The 13,259-nt window shown below is 42.5% G+C and overlaps 1 protein-coding gene and 1 pseudogene across 2 annotated transcripts in view; both read right to left on the bottom strand.

The window, feature by feature from the left end:
* The window catches only part of LOC138303668 (epidermal differentiation-specific protein), a 19,355-nt gene extending 15,760 nt beyond the window's left edge, over positions 1-3,595 (bottom strand). Inside the window, exon 1 of one of the 2 annotated variants that reach the window (XM_069242976.1) lies at positions 3,440-3,595. The gene's annotated coding sequence lies outside the window, so the exon portion shown is untranslated. The remainder of the gene's footprint in view (positions 1-3,439) is intronic. The other variant, XM_069242977.1, reaches the window with a different exon arrangement.
* The window catches only part of LOC138246823 (syntenin-1-like), a 15,220-nt pseudogene extending 1,961 nt beyond the window's left edge, over positions 1-13,259 (bottom strand).

The raw sequence follows: 13,259 nt of genomic DNA, 5'->3' as shown, positions 1-13,259 counted from the left end.
CCTACTGATATGGGAGTAAACAGTAAGGCCTATATTCATACTTTGTTTGCGCTGCATTTGCTTCGTTTTTTTACACAAAAACGGTGCAACCTTACAAAATGTAATGATACTTTGTAAGTTTGCACCGTTTTTGCATCAAAAAGTTTGCAAATGCGGTGCAAACACAGTATAAATATGGGCCTAAGTACTTCATAAGAATCAGGCGTCACTCACAGTGTCACAATCAATGCTAAATTTGTAAAACAGTAGGTGCCGGGTCCCATAGCTTTTCCCAGACACCTGCTGCCGGTGCTGCTGAATGTTGAGGCTGCTGAAGACTAAGGTTGAGTAGTCTTGTCATCCCTCTTCCACCCACCAACCTACACTGCCTGTCCATTCTTGCACTTTCCTCTGTAAGATTCCTCTTGCACTTTCTTTTTTCATTCCTGCTGTCTCCCTCTACCACTGTTTTCCCATCTCTCACTTCCTCCTCCTTTCTCTCTGTTTTGCTTATCTCTTTCTTCTCCTGGGTAAAAGTCTGCTGGTGACAAATAAGCTCAGAAGCCAATGAATGCTGCTGAACTCATTTGTAACCACCGCCCCATATTAAGCGCTGCTAACACCGCCTGAGAAGCCAATCACACATGGCTGTCCTGGGAGATGAAAGAAAATACAGCTACATTTGGATGAATTGCAATTGTTGAAGCGCCAACCCAATCAAACACTCTCTGCTATGTTGCCTTTTGTGCTGGACCACAACATAACTGAGACACAGATTGACCAATGTTATTAATATGGAATATTATATTTTAAGTTTTGAGTCACTTGGTTCACTTCTGAAATGATCGAGGACCAATAAAATTAGAAAGATAATCATCTAAACCCAAGGAACCCATGATGTCTAGATTGTTGTTTTCCGAACACATACAAGATGCAAAACAACTTGAGAAACACATCAGAAAATCTAAAAATGAACAAGTGACCCAGCAGCAGCCCAAAGCACACCAGTGATGTACTTCTTTTCATGCTGCTGGGCAGGTGATGAGGAACATGCTGTCATTCACAGTGTGAGACAGCCAGTGAATAAACTCAGTGGACCCACTGCCCCCTTGCTCTGGTAGGTGGAAGCAAAATGTGAATTATACTTGAACAGACCAATGGATAAGGAGGGCTTACCGAGATTTTACACACATATATATATATATATATATATCTATATATATATATATATATATAGATATATATATACATATATATGTGTGTGTAAAATCTCGGTAAGCCCTCCTTATCCATTGGTCTATATATATATATATATATATGTGTGTGTAAAATCTTGGTAAGCCCTCCTTATCCATTGGTCTGTTCAAGTATAATATATAGATATATATATACATATATATATGTGTGTAAAATCTCGGTAAGCCCTCCTTATCCATTGGTCTGTTCAAGTATAACGCAGGTGGTAACTAACTTAGTTGAATGATAAAAAGAACGCAGAGTCCATAGACACCCGTGCCACCATGGATGTGCCAGCCGCAAACATCCCACTAGAGCTACTGGGGCACAAAGGTATTCCCTGTTGATTTTCATGCCAAACATGTGAACATAGAGGAAGGACAACTTACAGCTGCTAGGGCTGGGAAGGGACGCCATGCAAAAGTGAATCCACTGAACGTCAGGGCACTCCTAGATACTGATGGCAAGTCACAAATGGCTAGCCTCAAATCTGTTTCAGGTCCTAAACTGCTCTCACCCAGACAGTGAGGTGTTTGCAAGGGGAGCTTCACACAGAGTGTCTCACAAATCCTCTCGGAAGTAATGAATGACCTACTGATGCATGCCGGCAACAACATTAGGTCTGTAAATGTCATAAAATGGCATTTCTAAGGCACTTCAATCCTATGTGATGTGATCGGTGCTCTAAACTGTCCACACATCCTCCATATTCCACTCAAGGTCAGGATGCATGAATTCTGCAAGAGGAGTGAGATACATTCTTAAAGGTGCAGAGGACCAGTGAAGCTAATTAGCCATTTAACCATAGCTCTCAACGCTGTTATAGATCCAACCATGACTGCATGATCCTCTGAAACAGCCTCATTCCCAAAATCATGAGGCGCCGCCTCCACCGAGGCTGTCACATGAGCATGGTTGACAATCAACATGCATGTACTACAAATCTGTAAGTTTGCACAGAAACTCAAGATGTATTTAAAAGATGACACTAGACAGCACCCAGGTGACATATCAGTTGTCACCTCCAGGCAGAACATGTGTGAAACAGCCTGGTGGCTTGAGGGATTAAAGCACACACACACACACACATACACAGACAAGCACACAGATCACACAAGACACTTGACCACAGCCAACGTCCCAAGATCAAATGAGCATTGAATGATAGTTACTGATAAATGTGAGTGAATACTAGAGTGTAGCTGCAAAGTCGTCTCGGACCTTTACCGTGACTCTTACAGACGACTTTAGATGCTCGTTACCTGGACCCCCCACCCCCCACTCAGTGTCTCATTCCCATGCTCCATTTTTAGAAGAATTTGGAAATACCAGTGTGTGTCACTGCACAGCAGCCATGTGTGTTGTGGATCAGTCACCTGTGTCATCTTCGTTTGTTGTGCCCGCTTCTCTGCCTTGTCGGACAAGAGGCAACATGTTACTGAGGGGGCTGGACAGACTCCACCCATGAGCCCAGTATCGAGTCCTGGAGTTGATATCAGTGATTGTGTGTGTGTGTGTATATGTGTGATTGTGTGGGTGAGTGAGCATGTCGGTGTGTGAGTTTTGATTTTTGCTTAAAGTGAATCTGTCTCATGTGCGTGGATATGAGTGTGCGTGTGAGTTGCGTGTTTGTTTTGGGGTTTGCTTAAAGTATAAGTTTCTGATGTGCATGGATGTGATGTGTGTGTATGGAGGGGGATGGAACCGTGCCTGGGTACAAACAGAGCCTCTGCATCAACACAACAACAGGCATCAAATCGCCAGGGCGTGGTCAATACACTGAGGGTGTGAACTTCAGATTTCACAACAATCAAGTAGGCAAATAATTTTAAAATACACTATACAACAAGCAGGGCGCACGAAGCTTAAGGTGCACTGGAAAGGGAGAGTAACTGGGCTTGGTAGGAGTACTGAGAGAAAACACAATATTTTGTCAAATAAACATTTCTGAGAACTTTCAAAACGGACATAGGGAAAGAGTGTGTGTTTTTGTCTTCGTGTAGGCACACATCCAAGGTGAAATCCGACAGACACCTCACCATACCCGACTCAAAGCACCTGTATCCAACTTTTCATCAGAAAATACATGTATTAAGTGGAGGGTACACCCCAAACACCTCTCCTAACGCTACGCCCCTGCAAATCCTACAATGTTCCTTGTAAAATCTTTAACTCTCTGAAACAGGAAAGCCTCGTGCATTCAGCGCCCGTGCAGCGTACTCACCAGGAGATGATCCCTCGTCCTTCTCACCTTGCGCTTTCTTAGCTGGAGACCCTGTTTTTATAACACACGACTCGGCCCCTCCCTGGCCTCCTCGGCAATGACCCCTTCCTCTCCCCGACAACCGGTTCAGTGACTGATTGATGTGTTATCAGTTCAAGAGGCATTTTAAGCCATTTGGAGGAGGCCGATAATAAGACCCTTTCAGCGCACATCCTCAGGGCACAGGCCTCGACAAGATGCCATTACTTGACGAGAATGTGTGAGGCCGCAGGGGACAGAGGATGCTGGGTCCAGGCAGAAGTGGCTGAGCAGGATCTGGACTCAGGCTCCAGTGCTGATCTCTATCGCAAGGTGTTCCAAGTACTATGTGAAATGAGTGAACGGATGCTATACCGGTTTGTCTTTGGGCCACCTTCTTATTAGGTTAAAACTCCATCCTGTGTACATGTTTTTGTACCTCCACAGCACGAACCTAGCTTTTAGAAAGGAGCGCTGTAATGAGCGCTAGCTACGATGGGCGTACCTTAGTAATGAGATTGCATTTTTCAACAGATTGAAAGTTTCAGAAGACACATAAAGGTGAAAGTTTGACAGAAGCAGGACATCCACCCTTATAGTTAGGAAATAGAATTTAAAAAAACTTAGGAATTCAGATTAAAAAACAAAGATAATAGGGAGGCTGTAGTTAGGTTTTGAACTTACTCGCACAAAAACAGAGAAATTCAGCAGTGACAGAGTTATTTCAAGTAACTATAACTTGCGCCCTAATGTTACTATGACTCGCGCCTCCGCCATGCACAGTTTGTTCTTCAATAATTTGACTGCTAATGTTTCATTTATATTTTTAATGACGCATAGAATATCTGGGGGTAATTAGCAGTGCATGGCAAGGGTGCAAATTATAGTTACTTTAGGCCGCAATTGCCCCGGGAGGTGGTGGTCCTCAGGGCTGCGGGGGGTCCACAGGACCACCCTATTATCATCAAGCAATTTTGCCCTAGGCATATGTAAGCCCAGGAGGGGGGCCCGTGCGCTTTCTCCTTTATTTTTCATAAGCCCCCGGGACCTGGCCCACCCAGGTGCTTTTGTAAAATAAGAGCAGGAGACCACACTTTTGTTAAAAAAAACACTGCCCCAAATTTGCAATGTTGTCATGAAACTGCTTTTTTGCCCCAGCAGGGTACCACTGGAACCTTAGCAACAGAGCAAGGGACTCAGGGTGTCCTTACACTTGCTCCTTTTCTTTTTTTCACTTTTTTAGGGTCGAGCCTGCGTCGCATGCGCTCGCGCATGCGTTTCGCTAGCAAGATGCTTTAGGTATTAGAAACGAGCTCAGAGGCCTGTCGACTTCACGTCAGTGTCTTTCAATGGCAAGTTGGCTTGCCTGTTAGAATCGGCTTCTTTTGATTTGTGGAAGGCACGCATACGCCATGCCTTTTCCGGTGGTGCCCTCCTCGAGCGCAGCGACCAAGTACAGAAAACATGCGAGGCTCACTGGGTTTGTGGACTACTTTTTCTCTGTTTTTGAAGCGCCATCTCGCTGGGCAGAAGTCCAGCGCTTCGCATACTATTGACCTTGTTACTCAGTTAATTGCACTTTTGCCGATAGGTATTATTAGTGTGAACTGTAGCATGGCTGTTTTTTTTTAATGCAAGAAAAATCCGGTCGGGAGTTTACAACTGTGAACAGCTGTAACTCCGACAAATGTGAGACCGTAGTGCATTGCAAATGCTTGTTTAGATAGCTGCCAACACTCCTGGTTGAAGTGTTGGCGGCCAGTCAGAGCTCTGGCACGAGCTTTTATTATTCATGAAGTCATTTTGGAGGAACCACAGCCCTAGATATATAAATTTGGATTTCATTGAATTTTTCCTAAACATCTGAATAGATTTACAGCAAATAACAAAAAGCGTAATCTGCATATCAAAAGCTACCTTTCTGCCAAAGTTGGTATAATTTTGTCCAGCGGTTCAAGCTGTAGTCGTGTTCAAAGCTCCTCTGGGAATTACCATAGGAAGCGCACGTTTCTTGACCTCACCCCCTTTTACTTCACCACTGCTTACAGATAACACCAAAACTTCCTATGTGCAACAAGAATAACCTGCACACTGTTTTTGGAAAATTTTGTGAAGATTCATCACATGGTGCCAAAGATATAGGCAAATCAAAAAACGTTTTTTTATGGAACTATATATATTTATATATTCACTGAAAAAAACAAAGGTGACAGGGATGTTATAGTTAGGAAATAGAATTTTTTTTAAAAAGTGAAATTCACTTAAAAAAACAAAGGTTACAAGGACATTATAGTTTGGCTCACATTTTAAACGTGCAAAACCACAGGAATTCTCCTGTTATAGTTATAGTTATCTCAAATAACTATAACTTGTGCCCTAAGGTAACTATAACTCACGCACCCGCCATGCACACTTTTTTCATGAAAAATTTGACTGCAAATAGTACATTGATATTTTCAATGATGTTCTCAAAGATGTCATGAGTGCTGTAATTTATGGAGTAACTAGCAGTGCATGTTGAGGACGTGATGGTAGGCAAGACAAGTGGGGTAGGGCAAAGGTACCCTGCCCACATTTCTTTTTTTTCACTTTTTTTTGGGAGACTCAGTTGAAGCTGAGTCTCAAAATGGCTGCCAACCTTTACTGGCTGAAGTGTTGGCAGCCAATCAGATCAGTGCACAAGATCGGCAAAGTCGTCCCAACCCTACATATACAAATTTTGATTTCCTTTAAACCCTTGGGTGCCCAGGACGTAACGGTTACATCCTCAGCCATGACGCTCGTGTGCAGAGGACACAACCACTACGTCCTGCACTTGTCCCATGGGGGGAGCACTAGAGCTGCCCCTGTGGGCCTCCTACACCCCCCCCCCTGGGCCGGGATGGAAGGAGAATCGATTCCCCTACCTCCCCCGCCCCCCACCTTCCCCAGTGATGTCTGATGACGTCAGCATGCGATCGCACACTGACCTCATCAGAGGTCGCCCCCATAGCCCTGGAAGCTCAGCTTCCAGTGCGATAAGAAGAGCAACTAACTAGTTTCTCTTCTGATCGGGGGCAGGGGAGATCGCCGGTGGGGGGCAGAATCCACTAGGCACCAGGGATTTATTATTTAATTTTGAAATAAGACGAGCGACCCCTAAGGCAGGGGTCGTTCCCCAGGGGGCAAAAACATATTTAGGCCATTTCTGTCCCTAATTTCTTGTGGGCAGAAACCATTAGACACCAGGGATTTTTTTAACGAAATTGACATGAGCGGATCGACCCCTTGGGCGAGGGTTGCACTCCAGGGGGGGGGGGAACAAATATATTGATACCATTTCTGCCCCAAATTGGTCTAATTTAATTATATTATTAGGCACCAGGGATCGGTGTGTGTGTTGTGTGTTTTGTTTTGGAGGGCGGCCCCTTGGCGGCACATTATTGATGACCATTTCTGCCCCCCTGAGGGCAGATCAGCCTTTTTTTGTAAGGCCCATCTGCCCTAGACACCAGGGAAGACTTTCTTGTGAAAAAAAAGATGGTGACGGTCTGGCCATACCCCCACCCCAAATAAATGGGTTAGAGTGGTAGTTACTTAAAAGAGCTCTAACTATAACTGATGAATTTCTGTGGCAAACTATACGGTATTCCAGCCCCTGCCACGCTGTACTGCGCGCAGCCGAAGCAGCCAGACGTTGCAGCAAAGCCTTTATAACCACCCAACACCACGCCACACACGTCCTTTGGCTGTGTCAGCGCAGGTAGGCAACAGGGCCTCTCTCTATCAGTGGATCTGTGTGTGGTTGCATGAGTATTTGAGTAGGTCTGAAAGTGGGTGTGTGAGTCTGAGTGGGTGTGGGGGGTGCATGAGTGTCTGAATGGGCATGAGAGTGAATGCATGAGTCTCTGAGTGCATGTATGAGAGAATAAATTTGTCTCTGTTTTTTCTTTCAAATTTTTCCATATTTGCAAATAATTCACGAAAATTCACAAATGTTTGTGGATATCGCGCACAATGATGCAAAACCCCATAATTTGCACCTAAAACAAACCTATTTCACACCCTTCGGTACCTTCACTCTGACCCCTTATGCCACTTTTAATTTGGATTCAGACCCCTAGGGACCGTGTCCTCTGAAATAAAATGGCAGCCGCAACTTTGTAGTCACATTGCAGTCAGCCAATTGCAATGCTTCCTTCTGCACATGTATTCGTGAAAAATTCATGCATTTTACAAATTATTCGCCGTCAGAGATATACAAATTCATTTTCCCTTCAATATCTCAAACACTACTGAACATATTCACACCAAATAAGCGAAAGCGTAATTTGTGTACGGACAGCTAGCTTTCTTCCAGATTTGGTGTAATTCCGGTGGTTTGGACTGTAGTCGTGTCTAAAAAATTCTATGGAAATTAACATGGAAAATGTAACCTTTTGTGAACCCCCTTTTTCTCAGCCCCCGCTTAACGGATCATCACAAAACTTTCCATGCATAACACGAATCACCTCAACACTTTTTTTGGAAAATTTTATGAAGATTTGTCAAATAGTGCCAAAGATATAGGCAAGTCAAAAAATGCTTTTCCTATGGAAACATGGTCCTAATTATAACTACCTAGTGTTGACTGCCACTAGGTAATATATATATATATATATATATATATATATATATATATATATATATATACATATATATATATCCTACCCCCTGTTGGAACGAATTTGCATTGTAGGTTTGTCATCTGCTGCTTCTGATGGACATCCAAGTTATACCATTTGGACGCTAATTTCCAGCAAACAAATCTGTGGGACAATGAGCGTCCTGTGCTGCATCTGTATGTGCAGAAGGCAGAATAAACATGCAGAATGTGTCTCCTTACAACTGAGCCCATAGTGTGGGATCCGCTCCCCTAGGTCTTGTTGTCCTGCACCGTATCTGCTATGCAAAGGGGTGGGGGCGCACCTTCCTGTGGGTACTATTGCAATGAGACCCCTCTGCCTGTTAATTGGATGGGCAGGGGGCATAAGAAGAATGGAGTGCGTGGCCTGACTGCTTCATACTAGTGTGAGGCCCCATGTTGGTGGACTGACTGCGAGGCCCTGGGAAGCTGTCCACAATGCCCATGCCTGACACTGGCCCTTTGTCCTGAGGGCAATGGAGAGCTTTGTATTTTTTGCCAGGCACAGATATATTCAGTGGTTTGCCCAGAATCACAGGATGTTGAGCCGACGCTGGATTCAAACCTAATTCCCCGAGTTAAATATCTGAAGCTCTGGAGGTTAGGCCAACTCTCCTCCCTTCTCCACTGTTGTGGACAGCTTTTTTATGAGCACCTTGGCTGGGTCTCTTTTGCCTCTTTATGATGACTTTCCTACCCCAGCTGTCAACACACATCAGAAGTGACATTTAACTCACAATGATTGCTCACATAGGGCAAGATGTACATGAGTTCTGAATAGCAATTTCCTAATTCGATTATGTGCGAAACACAGTTAGGAAATCGCTATGTCTAATGTCTGAAACTATTAAGAGTTACATTTGCAATTCCTAGCGGGTTGCAAATAGACCTGTCTCATGAATATTATTGAGGAAGGGTGAAATTAGCGACCCATTAGGAAGCACAGCAATCACAGTGATGGTGGCCTGCTGGGGTCATCACACCACAATGTCTATGATTGCTTTTAAATAAAGTACCCTTAAAAAAAAAAAAAATGCAGCACGTATTTTTTTTCAAGAAAATGGGATACGATTAAATAGAAAAAAATGAAACCTTGCTGTATTGTTTTTGAAGAGAAGGTCATTAAAAAACTGCTCTTAACAAATATTTTACCAACCTTTAATTTGTGAACGGGTTACCACCATTTTATAAATGGTGGTAAATTGCAAATGTTTGTGACCGCATTTCTACTGCAAAACACTTGGTATTAGGAAGGGACGCCCTCAACATGCCCCATCTAAATACTGGTAGCAAGTAACAAGTTACTGCATCGCAACTTGGGCTTTTTGTACACCAAAAAGTGGTCTCTGGCTGTTTGCGACTGCAAAAATGCTTCATCTATCTAGCCCATAATGTGTTATGACTACTTGCCTTGGCACGATCCTGAGGCAACTTTGCTGGTATTCAGTGGTATGAGAAACTTGAAAACTCCAAAATTCCACAGCTACACCCTGTGCATGCAACAGGGCCACAATAAACTGATTGTTTACATGAACAGTCTCTGTAGGTCCTTGCTGTAAATATGTTTTAACTAATGCACTGCGAAGGGTAAAGATCCTTGGGGTGTACACCAACTATAGGATATGTCCATGTTATTTAAGACAACAGCAACGGTGGAGGCTCTGGTGGCTACCCCGGTACCTTCCAGAAACTTAGACTGAAGAGTATATTTTGGCCTCCATTCATCAAGAGTCTGGCCCATGCACTCAGCAAGGTTGGGTCTTTTCATTGTAATGTGTCCTTACCAATCTGCAGGCGTTAGGGAACTGTGTGTGTTTCTGGTCTTGGGAATTTATGTGGCAACCTGATGCATTCTGGGTGCTGTAGTCTTGGTTTGCTTCTGCTGAACTAGTTAGATCCAGGTTGTCCAATTTTAGGTCAAGAGGGACAGTCTTTCAGGATATCCACAAAAAATAAACTTACAAGCAAGGCAGTAAGATGGCTCAGTGAGTTATAGCTCATTGCTGAGGTATGCAACGACCTGAAAGGGAAGAGTTTCAATGCTAGAAAAGGGCACTACCTTTTAGGGAGGGAAAATGAATACAACAACAACAGGAAACAAATACAGAATGTTTGTGAGTGAGATATTTCACCAAAGCACTTTTCATCCCAATGATATACAGTGGATAGGTCCCAATGGTCTTACTTTTAAACTGAAGTCAAGACAACTACTTGAACATTTTCAAAACTATCTCTTGTGCCACACATGTGACACCCAAGCAAAATGACCACCAACATAATTTTTTTAATGGTTATGTCCCAGGATCTTCACTCATCAGTTTTCTGAGTAAATCTCACAAGTGTGATATAGCTAAAAGTAGCCAAAACAGTAACTTCCATGTTCTGGTGTTTATAGCTTGAAATTAATTATTTTCATTGTTGGAAGATTTGGCAATCAGAGGAATGTTTGCACTTTTTTTTTTACAGCTTCTTAAATGTTAACAGCTGAGTAATGTTTGCACCCATCAGGTAAATGAATACATAATATACCTGCAACCTATTACAATGATTTGATATGAATCAGTGCAAAAGTTAGTTCTAGTTGCTTTAGACTAAATGGAGTACTTTACTTTATTTACTTTATTTCGGCCAGTGGCCATAAAAGTATCATGAGGATTAAAGAAAAACCCCTACAATATAAAACAGCAATCTGCAATATAAGATAAAAACAAATGTGTGTTGTAGAAGGTTAAACAACTCTGTAACTATTTTAACAAGCATTTGAAATGCAATAGGTCTTCCATATTTCAAACAAGTTGTAAGTCACCTTTTGACAACAGTGCCTACGAGCAAAAACAAAAAAAGACATGAGTGGAAACTGAGTAAAAATGACTTAACAAAATAAAATTGTTAGCTTTAAAAAATAAAACTTTGCCATTTTGTTTGTCCTTCTGGGCATGTTTTTGCCAGTCACAAGCCTTCTATTTGCAGGACACTGGAAGTTAGAACAAAATAGTGCCTCGATCACATTGGGAGCAGCGGGCAGGCACTAATTAAGTTGAAATCAATAAGTGCTTGATCCTTGCTCCACACAGAGGAACAGAAATGATGCGAGACACGCCTTGATGAACTACGAGGCAGTAAAGAAGTGTGCCACGCATAGCAACAAATGTTGAACAACAGGTGGGCTCTAAGCCCTTTACTGACCACAAGCGTATCTCGCATGCAAGACGCTTGCACAAGCGCATGCATTTACAGGTTTGACCCTAAAAAACGAATACTCATATTTAATGCCCATGCCAACATACTACAATTGCCCGAAGGGGCATGGAGGTTAAACAATAAGTTCCCAAATGAATTAATTACAGAGAAGAAGGGAGACAAGCCCCCACTGGCCTCGCTAAGGACCTGATTTAGTAAAATGCCTGTGCTCAACAATCAACAAGATAAAACACAATATATAAAACCTATAAAAACATCATATACAAGGAAAAATTGACTCTAGACCAATGGCGGGGTAATTGAGGAACCAGTTTTTTGTCAAATTGGCAAGGTGCACTCCAGATATTTAGCAACAGAAAAGACAATGAACAGGGACATATCCACTCTACAAAATCTTAGAGCTACCTTGTGCTGAGCAATACCTAAGGAATGGCACAGTGAAATTATCCTACTCCTACGCTGCAGTAAATGAGCTTCAGATTATTCAGCGCTCATACAAGCGAAGAAAACTTTACTGCCATCTTGCTGGCCTCTCCATTGAGCTGTCATTAAAGTAACACATATAAGCTAATTGCACTGAACTGTAAGATTTCACCATTCTAAACATTGCAAATACCACAATACAGCCTTTAACATTTCAATGAACGACTTATGTTTGTGAGCCGAATGTCGGAAGGCTCCAGATTTAAACTTCAGAAACACCATGATGATCAGATTCTTCATTATGCTGGAAGCTATTGTCTTTATCACATGCTCATAAATGAAGCAAAGCATTATTGTAATGGTTACCACAAAATGTCTGCTGCTGTAAAGTCCTTCATTCCACTTATATTCTGTCCATTAACTTCACAGATGTTGTGCTCACATAGAGGCCCATTTCTAGCAGCAGCAGTCTTTGAATATTGAACAGGTCTGGTGATAACTTGCGTAATTCAGTATAGTGTAATAACTCAAAGTTACATAAAAAGTCTGTGAGAAGAGTAATTCTGCATTTAGCCCTATTTCTTAGTCCCTCGTCTCCAAAATGGATGCAGGGATAGATTTTGCATTTCGAAACAGCTCTGAATGCAGCAGAACACAAATAGGGAACACGAGTGCGGGCGGGCGCTCACACTCACTAAATGTTCTCTCACATTAGGTTTTTTAACCCCAAAATATTCTTAATTATGCGGGGAGGAATATTCACATAATTATTGGTAATTACTCGTCAAAAGAGTAACAAGGAATAACCAAAATTACTCCAATCACTCCGGCGTAATGAACATTCTGCCCTGTTGTACTATTGAGGTAATCTTTCCATTTTTTTAAATAAACCAAATGTGTCCTGTGCTGTCATTGTGTATTGTGATGGTTCACACAAAAGGCCGATCCCATACCACCATGGTAATTGTATCTTTAGCAGCCTGTGCAATGATTTTGTGAGACTTCTTAGAACCTCATCCATCACATTTTTCACCATTTATTTACAAAACCTAATCACCAAACTTCATACCTACTAAAGGTGCTGGGGATCAGCTTGCACCAAATGAACAAATATTGTTTTTGCAAAATATTAAAGTTGAGGACCAATTGTGCCATTTTGGATCTTTACATAGGATTACTTCACAGACACCTTCCTATATCACTGCTGTGCAAATTCCAACATCATTAGCTGTTATAGGATCTACCTTGTGATTCATTGAGGGAGGTCTTATTGCAAGTTGCTGTCCCTATGATGGCACCATAGACAGGTTTCTGTGTATTTCTTCTTCATTCAGACTCAGTCCCATGCACTGAGCAAGATCAGGATTAATAATTCGGGATGCAAACCTCTACCACGAAGAACTCGAGCAGAGGCTTCAGATAGACTTGTTGGGTGGCAGGATAGGCAGAAAATGCAGTTTGAGCCTATATCACTTGGTCGACCTTCATGTCTTCCAGGGAAGGGTACAAGGACAT

The sequence above is a fragment of the Pleurodeles waltl genome, chromosome 7, assembly GCF_031143425.1.
Source record: "Pleurodeles waltl isolate 20211129_DDA chromosome 7, aPleWal1.hap1.20221129, whole genome shotgun sequence".
Lineage (NCBI taxonomy): Eukaryota > Metazoa > Chordata > Amphibia > Caudata > Salamandridae > Pleurodeles > Pleurodeles waltl.
This window is presented reverse-complemented; position numbering and strand designations above follow the sequence as displayed.